Raw genomic sequence first — 10,336 nt, 5'->3', positions numbered from 1 at the left:
TGCCTATAATAAAAAAGAAGATAACATGCATGAGACAATGAGAGATTTCAATTGAGAGATAAACTATATAAAGAACAAGTGGAAACAGGATAATAGAAAAATACAATATCAAAATGAATAATTCATTCAGTGGGTTTAAGAGCAAACTGAATATAGCAACAGAACAAAGGATCAATGAGAATGAAGGTAGATCAGTGGAAAATAACCAAATTGAAAGACAGGGAAAAAAAGAAAAAGCATGAAAGAGTATTCAAGATCCATGAGGCAGTATAAAAATACAAGTATGTGTGATTGGAGATACAGGATAGGAGACAAGATAATAGAAATTATTATTTGAACAGATAATGGCCAACAGTTTTGTTAAAATTGTGAAATGTATTAACCTACATATTCAGTAAGCTCAGTGGATCTTAATCAGACAAACACAATGCTTATTATTATCAAACTGCTGAAAATGAAAGATAAGGAGAAGTTCATAAAAGCAGCAGAGGAATAGAGACTATTACATACAGTTGAGCAACAATAAAAATGGTGTCTTATTGATAGGAGACAACCCAACAACATATTTTTAAAATTAAGTTTATTTTTAAAGATATACTTAGGAACACAAAAATTGAACATATTAATGAGGTATAATGTGATGTTTTGATACATGAATACATTTTGTAATCAGGTTAAGCACATCTATCTCCTTAAACATTTATCACTTCTTTATGATGAAAGTATGTAAATGTCTTCTTCTAGCTGATTGAGATATACAAGACACAATTACTGTATGTATCCCCCTACTGCACAATACCACACTAGAACTTTTTTGCGCTGAACTGCAATTTAGTACTTTGATTTATCTCTCCCCTTCCCTTCCTCCCCACTACTCTCCCAGCCTCTGGTAATCACCATTTTATTGTCAACATCTATAAAATCAACTTTTCAAATATTCTACATGTAAGTGAGATCAGGTAGTACTTGTAGTCTTTCCAATAAACAGAACTATGAAAATTTGGTATCCATATACAGAAGAATGAAATCAGACCCACATCTCAAATCAACTCAAAATGAATTAAAGAGTTAAATGTAAGAATTAAAACAAAATCCTAGAAGAAAATATAGGGGAAATGCTTCAAGACATTAAAATGGTCAAGGGTGTTGTGTTTTTGTTTTTGTTTTTTTTTTTTTTTAGAAAACTCCAAAAGCACAGGAAACAAAAGCAAATATAGACAAATGGAATGACATCAAACTAAAAAGCTGCAGAGTAAGGGAAAAAAGAGACAATGTATAGAGTGAAAGAAATTATGTGCAAACTATTTCTTACAGATATCCACTATGAGAAATGCTAAGGAATGATTTTCAGGCTGAAGGTAACTGATACTAGATGAGAGTCTGAATATGTAGAAAGAAATGAAGGAAATCAAGGTGTGTATGTGTGTAATGAAAACATATACAGTCATGTGACATGTAAAAACTGGGATGCGTTCTGAGAAATGCATCATGAGGTGATTATGTCATTTGCAAACAACATAATGTGTACTTACACAAAGTAAGGCTGCTAGGATATCACTAGGCAATACAATCTTATGGAATTACTCTCATATATGTGGTTTGTCTTGATAAAACATCATTATGCAGCAGAAGACTGTAATGAAATTTTTTTTTAAAGTTATACATATGTATTAATAAAAGTATATATTTAGTCTTATTTTCTTCTTAAAAGCAAAAGATGGAAGAGCACTAATTCTTTCCTTCACACAAACCTATTTGAACCTGAAAAATAATGATCAAGAAACTACCAAAAAGAAGAGCAATAAGTGTTTGTGTTCTATTGCACAGAAGTTGATGCTAGGTAAGAAAATTGTAGCTTATTATCTAAAATAGCTAGAAAAGTGACTTTTTGACATTTACTGGAAAAATGGATGGATCTGGATATTATCATGCTAAGCAAAATAAGCCCATCCCCAAAAGACTAAAGGTGGAATGTTCTCTATGATATATCATTGCTAACACACAACAGGGGAGAGGGGAAAAATAGAAATTCAGTATATTACACAAAGGGGAAGGTAGAGAATGGAGGGGGACAGAAGAAGGAAAGACCGTATAATGATTCTGACAGAACTATCCTATATACATATATGAATACATGTGTAACTAAAAAGAAAAACAATTTAAAAATAAAATAAAATAGGTAGAAGAGAGGATTCATGAATATTTTCGTCATAAAGAAACAATAAATGTTGGAGATCATGGATAACATAAATATTCTTAATTGATCAATATACAATGTTTAAATGTACCAAAATACACTGTGCCCCACAAAATGTATAATTATCATCTGTGAATAAAATTAAAAAATTAAACCTGAGTACCCAGGTGTGAGTTCAGAAATCCCATGCCTTTGTTTTTGTTTATCAATTATGTGAAACTACTCCACTGAATCTTATGGTATTTCTTCCAAACTAACAGATAAAACCTAGAGATTCTCCTCAACTTCCCCATGCCCATTTAATAAGGGCATAGAGGTGAAGAGAGTCCTAGGACCTATATTGGCATTGCTTCTACTCATTACCTTAATGAAGATTAAAAAATATTTGGTCACCCATACTTACTGAATCTCCTTGTCATTTCCTCCAACTTCTGAACATTAACAACTGGTTATCTTTTTCATCAAGTGGTCAGGCATTGGTTGTTGCCCAGTAAATCTCCAATTATCTAGGCTTCTCCTGAGCAATACATGAAATGTGTTCCCAGTCATAAATGCCTTTAATCAATCCTCTTTGTATAACAACCCTGATTTCAACAAATGCTACCTTCTTTCACATCTAGAAATCTTACTGTTGCATTTAGTCCACATATCTTTCAAGACATTTAAAAAATCATCAGAGAACAATTTTTCTCCTGAATAATTTTGAGCTGTGGTTGGTTGAATCTGTGCAAGAACAACAGGTATCAAGAGCTATGATGATTCTCTGTTAATTTTTCTCCATTGTTTTATCACCTTATAACATATATCATAACATAGTTATACTATGTTTATGGTCTGTTCACACTAGAATGTGATCTATAAGGGGATAGAGATTTTTGCTTTATGCTTCACTGATGTATTTCTAGAAACTAGAAGACTACTTAGTATATAGTAGTTACTCAACAAAAATTGTTAACTCAAAATGATCAGTAATGTACATGTGTGCTTATCATAGCTTAATTCATACTATTTAATATAGTATATTTTATATATAATAATTTCTTATATAAAGAAATTTATATTCTTAAAATTTTGCTTTATTAGTATATTATAGTTATACATAAGAGTGTGGTTCATTTTGGCATATTCATAAATGTGTATAACATAATTTTTTCCCTTTTTGTCTCCAGTGTTTCTCTTTTTCTCTGTTTCTCCCTCTCACTAAAGTTTTCCTCTACTTAGCTTCTATTTATTTTTTATTATCATTATTTTTGAGGAGGGGTACCAAGGACTGAATTCAGGGGAACTCGACCACTGAGCCACACCCCCAGCCCCAATTTGTATTTTATTTAGAGACAGGATTTTACTGAGTTGCTTAGTGCCTCGCTTTTGCTGAGGCAGGCTTTGAATATGGTCCCCTGTCTCAGCCTGCTGAGCCATTGGGATTACAGGCATGTTCCACTGTGCCCAGCTATTTATTATGTATCAAATTGGTGCTTTATACTTATGCATAAAAGCAAAATTCAATGTGATATATTCATAAATGCACATAACATAATTTGTTCAATTTATTTTGCAGTTCCTCCTCTTTCCCACCCCTCCTCTCTCCCTATTGATTCCCTTCTTCTATTCCACTGTGATTTTTTTAAAGCAACTGGCTATTTAAATTAAATACAGTTATGTATAGATGTAAAATAAGAGAAAATAAGAAGGCAAAGGTATGAGAAGCTTAAATGCAATTATACAGTTATAGAGCCCTTATTCATGAAGTAGATAGTATTTTTTGAGATAGTGCTAAATTAAGGATGCATTAAGGATGCATTTTATAATGTGTAAAGCAAAAGAACCATTGCAAAAAAAGTATAAATCAAAAGTCTATACTCGAGATAAAACTGATTTCTAAAATATTTGATTAATCCTAAATGTAAAACATAAAATAGAGAGTATATATAGGAAAAATACCAATATATAATTAACTTATACTCTACTCTATCAGTAACTACATTAAATGTTATTCAAATAAGAATTCTTTGCTGGGAATGTGACTCAAGCGGTAACGCGCTTGCCTGGCATGCGCGGGGTGCTGGGTTCGATCCTCAGCACCACATAAAATAAAGATGTTGTGTCCACTGAAAATTTAAAAATAAATATTAAAAAATTCTCTCTCTCTCTCTCCCTCTCTCTCTCTCTCTCAAAAAATAATTCTTTGAAACAGGCAGAAATTGAGAGAATGAATTGTTTTAAAATCACAGTATGAGTCTGATGATTAATTTTATGAGTGAATTTTGGCTGGGGTTGTGGCTCAGTGGTATAGTGCTTGCCTCGCATGTGGGGAGCCCTGGGTTCCATCCCCAGCACCACATAAAAATAAATTAATTAATTTTATGAGTGAATTTTTCTAGGCCACAGGTGCCCTGATATTCAGTTCAACATTAATCTGAATGTATCTGTGAGGGTGTTTTAGATGAAACTGGCATTTAAATAAGTAAAACGATTAAAGCTGATTTTTCTCAATAATATCGGTTGGCCTCCTCAATCCAGTTGAAGTTCAGAATTAAAAAAAAAAAATCTAACTCATCCTTTCTTCCTCAAGTAAGAGAAAATTATTTCTTCCTGACGAACTTCTATATGGGATATCAGCTTTTTTTCCTGCCTTTGGATTCAAACTAAAACATTATTTTTTTTAACTTTATTACATAGCCTTTAGCCTTCACCACCAACTTTCCAGCTTCTTGAATCTTCTCAATCTGGAACTAACCATTGGCTATTCTTTCTCTCCATCTTTATGACACTTACTCTGCAGATTTTGGGACTTACAAGTCTCCATAATTGCATGAGTCAATTCCTTATAATAAATCAATCTGTCTCCCTGCCCTGCCCTGCCTCCTTTCCTTCTCTGACACATACACACACACACACACACACACACACACCCCTTTCACACACACACACACACACACACACACACACCAAACATACACACAGATGCTTCCTGATTTATGGTGGGGTTACATCCTTATAACCCACTGTAAGTAGAAAGTACCATTAAGTTTAAAAATGCCTTAAATATACCTAATCTATCAAACATAATAGCTTAGCCAAGCCTACTTTAACAGGTTCAGAATACTTACATTATCCTGTAGTTGGGCAATATCATCTAACACAAAGCAACAAAGTGTTTACTGTCTCTTGGACATGCAGATGGTCTTTTCTAGACAGACATGATGAGATTCAAAAAATCACACACACACAAAATATATACGTATGTAAAAATGCCGGCAACACAGAACACTGTAGAGTATCTATTGTTTCCTTTCCTGATTACATGGCTGACAGGTAGCTGCAGCTCACTGCTACTGCTCAGCACTGTGAAAGAATATCACTTATCACTAACCAAAGTAAATTCAAAATGCAAAATTGAAGTATTGTTTTGCTTTTTCACCATTGTAAAATTGAAAAATTATAAGTCAGCTAATTGTTAGTCCCTTTGGACAGGCTGAATGTTAGAAAGATGTAAAGAAACAGAAGATATAATAACCAAGCTTACGAAAGTTAGCATGGCTGTGTTGGTGTCAAAACAAGAATAAACCTGAAAACAGGAAGCATTAACAGAGATAAGGGAGCGTTTCATAAAAACTAATGGGACAATTCATTAATAAGACATCACACACACATACACAATATGTACAACTCATAAGAGAGCTAATGGTATGTTAAGTTAAATAGCCAAGCAAAGTAGGAGAAATAGACAAATCCACAACCATATTTGGAGATTTTATCACAATTCTTTGAATAATTGTAGAGCAACCAGATTAAAAACTCAGTAAGAATATGGATGATGTGAACAATGTGCTCAAGCAACTAGTCCTAAATATGTTTATAGAACTATATCTCCCAATATCAGAATACACTTTCTGTTCAAGTACAGTACAGATTGCTTTTCAAAATAGACCTATGCCAGACATTCAAGTGAGTCTCAATGTTTGAAAAGACCAAGTCATATTGAGCATGTTTTGTGATCACAATCAGATTAAATTAGTTATTAACATTATTAAAATTTGTATAACATAGAACAATATCTAACACTCCCACATGTTGATGCAGGAACTGACTTTCTTACTAAGATTCTTAAAGTGAAATAAATAAAATCCAGAATCAATAAGTGAGACAGAATCAAATTTTAAAAGCTTTTGCACATCAAAGGTAACAATTAGGAGCATGATGAGAAAGGGAAAATATTTTTGCCAGCTACTCCTCCAACAGGAGATTAATATCCAGAACATACAAAGAACTAAAAGAAAAAACACTAAAAACCCAAATAACCAACTAAAGAAATGAGTAAAAGATGTAAACAGATACTTCTCAAGAGGAGAAATGCAAATGGCTAACAAATATGTGAAGAAGTCCAATATTCCTAGCAAATGAAAAGATGCTTAATGTCACGGGTCAGCAGGGAATTCTAAATTAAAGTAATAAGGCATCACTCTATATATATTAGAATGACTAAAGTCCAGAACAGTGAAAACAGAAAATGCTGACAAGAATGTGGAGTAAGAACGACTCTCACTCATTGCTAAGCGAGAATGAAAAATGGCACAGACGCTTTGGAAGACCGTTTTGTCAGTTTTTTACAAAACTAAATATATTCTTACCATGCGATTTGGCAAGCAATTTTACTCCTTCGTGTTTACCCAAATGAGTTTAAAACTTATGCCCACATGAAAACCTTTCCATGAGTATCTATAGCAGCCTTATTCCTAATTGCCAAAATTTGGAAACAGTGAAGAAATCTTTCAATAGGTAAAAGGGAAGACAAACTGGCACATATGCATAATAGAATATTATATAGCAACAAAAGAAATTCCTAACATGCCAATTAGTTTTTAAGCCAGATTTATTCATAATTGCCAAAACTTGAGCAGTGATCAAGATGACCTTTTATGTATTTACTTTGTTATCCATAGGGAATATGTTTAAGGAATCCAGTGGATACCTAAAACCACAGATAGTATACACACTATTTCCTGCACAAGCATACCTAATTAAGGTCTAAATTATCAATTAGGCACAATAAAAGATTAAAACAATAACAAAAATATGAAACTATTATAACACTCTACTGTAATAAAATTGTTAGCAATTGTTTTGGGGACCATTATTAAATAAAATAAATGCTACTTGAACTGAAGTACTGCAAAAGTAGGACAGTAGACAACCAAGATTATTAGGTGACTCAATTATTAAGTGACTCAATAGTATATATGGCATGGATACACTAGAAACAGAGATGATTCTTGGGGGGCATAGTAGTGTGGGATGTGCAAGAGTCATCTTTCCATTCAGAATGGTACACGATTTAAAACACAATTTTGTATTTCCAGAATTTTCTGTTTAATATTTTGGGACCATGATTAACCAAGGAAAGTGAAATTGTGAATAAGTGAAGGCTACTATACATGAGATTTTCTAAAAGGCAAACCCTTGGAAAAATCAATAACTGCCAGGTGTTAGCAGGCAGAGTACAGGGGATTTTAGGGCATTATTCCCTACACAATATAGTATAACAACTATTTTCATTATTATATTTTCATCATTATATTGATATAAATAACTTGAGATAATTTAAAGCATACAGAAGAATGTGCATAGGTTATATGAAAATACTATCCCATTTTACGTAAAGGACTTGAGCATTCTCAGATTTTGGTATCCATGGGAAGGTTCGGGCAGCAATCTCTCATGCACATCAAGAGATGAGTGTCTGATATTATAAAAGAGGCACGACTATGGAAGCAGTAGAAAACTGGTGTTTGCCAGGGATTCAACAGGATAGAGCACAAGGTAGTTTTAGGGCATTCAAATGATTTCGTATTATAATGTACAGTCATTTGTTGTTTAACAATCAGAATGCATTCTGAAAAATCACATCATTAAGACATTCATCATTTTGCAAACATATTAGAGTGTACTTACACAAACGTACTGGGTAGAGCCTGCTACATGTCTCAGTCATGTGGTAGGTAGTCTCAGTAAGTTGTTGATTAAAGCAGGGTTATGCAGTGCATTGTTGTAGTGATGAGTGTATGTCATTACACATTTTTCATAACCCATTGAACTACAATATTACCCAGCCATATCACTATTAGATACATATCCAAAAGAAATGAAATCAATATATCAAAGAGACACCTTCACTCCCATGTTTATTGCAGCACAATAACCAAGACAGGAAAAAATGTGTCCATCAACAAATGAATAAAGGAACTATAGTATGTGTACACAATGTGATTCAACCACAGACACACATAAAAAGAATAAAATTCTGTCATTGCTGCGACATGTTATGTTAAGTGAAATAAACCAGGAACCCAAAGACAAATACTGCATCTTTTCTCTTGTAAGTGGAAGTTTAAAAATTGATTTTATAAAAATAAACTAGGATAGTGGTACCTAGAAACTAGAAAGGGGTTGGGGAGGGGATAAAAGGAACATGAATAACAGATACCAGAATATAGTTAGATAGGACCCAGTTTTAGTGCTCTATAGTCCAGTGAGGGACTATAGTTTAAAATAATTTGTTATATTTTAGAACAAGAAGAAACATTTTTCAAATTTCTTAACACAAAGAAATGATAAATATTTAAGGAGATGGAAATGCTTATTAGACTGATTTGACAATTATACATCGTGGGCATAGTATAAAGGGTGAACCCTAATGTACACTGTGGATTTTACTTAATAGAAATATATCAATTTTGGCTCACTGATTGTAATGAACATACTAATGCAATATGTTAATAATAATAAGGGAAAGAGATACACAAGGGAAATCTCTGTAGGTGAGAGATCCACAAGAGAAGTTTCTGAACTTTCCCTGAAATTTTCTGTAATCTCACCACTACTCTAAAAATTTGTCTGCTAATTATAAAGTAAAAACATTAGCAAACCCCCACAAGGACACAACATTTCTCATCCCCTGGAATATCTAAAATAAAAAATGTACAACAATGTCAATTTTGACAAGGATGCAAAGCAATTAGTAATCTCATACTTGCTAATTGGAGTGAAAAATTGTACAATAATTATTTCACATTCACTAGAATGACCAAATCAAAAAGATTAACACTACAACATTTTGCAAGACTGTTGAGTATCTGCAGTTGTCTTCTATTCTGATTGTGTAAAATGATCTAACTCTAATATGGGGAACTGTCACAGTTTCTTATAAACAAACATTTACCTTTTGACCCAGCCATTCAACCCCTAGTTATTTACCTAAGATAAATGAAAACATATGCTTAGAAAAGACCCACAAAAATATTTCAGTCTGACGTTTTTCATAATAGCACCAAATTGTAAATATCTCAAATGTCAAAAGGTAATAGATAAAATTATGGAGTTATAATGGAATTATTTTCAGAATTAAAAAATATAGAAAACTTTCAGTACATATTTACATTTTTTTTCATAGACAGAGGTTTATTTCGGAAGGTTGGCAGATACACATTCAAGGGAGAATGTGAGCTTTCTCGAGAGTGAGACCAATACATACTTATATTTTAAAACTATTCTGAACAAAGGAAACTGGGTACAAAAAATGGCATGCACTATGCCGTTTCTATTAAATGAAATTTGGAAACAGGCAAAACAAGTTGAAGATAAAAGAAATCAAAGTGTTTGGGAAGGTAGAAAATCGAAAAAGGAAAATGATAACTTTCTTTGATAATGAAAATATTTGTCTTGTTTTGAGTATTTGTTACTTGATAGCAGAGCTAATTAAACAGACTATTTAAAGCTGCACATTTCATTGTAGGTTAATATATCCAAGTTTTATCCATGCACTTATTTATTTTGAGATAGGGTGTCCCTGTCCCTATGTTGCTGAGGCTGCCCTTTCTCAGTCTTCCTGCCTTAACCCCTTGAGTAGCTGGGATTACAAGCATGCATTACTGCACTCTGTTTAAACAGTTTAAAACTAAACATATCAAGAGAGGAGTAGGAATGTATCTAAATTTCAGAAAAAAGGTTTGGGCAGCTCTGGTGTAATTGTTAAGAATGCTGGCTTTGACAACAAACATACCAGGCTTTAAATCTGGTTTCTGTCATACATCGCTAGATTGCAGACAAGGCAATTAACCTTTTGAGCCTAAATTCTTGACA

Source organism: Marmota marmota, unplaced genomic scaffold (genome assembly GCF_001458135.2).
Source record: "Marmota marmota marmota unplaced genomic scaffold, marMar, whole genome shotgun sequence".
Taxonomy (NCBI): Eukaryota; Metazoa; Chordata; class Mammalia; order Rodentia; family Sciuridae; genus Marmota; species Marmota marmota.
Note: the sequence above shows the minus strand (reverse complement) of the source record.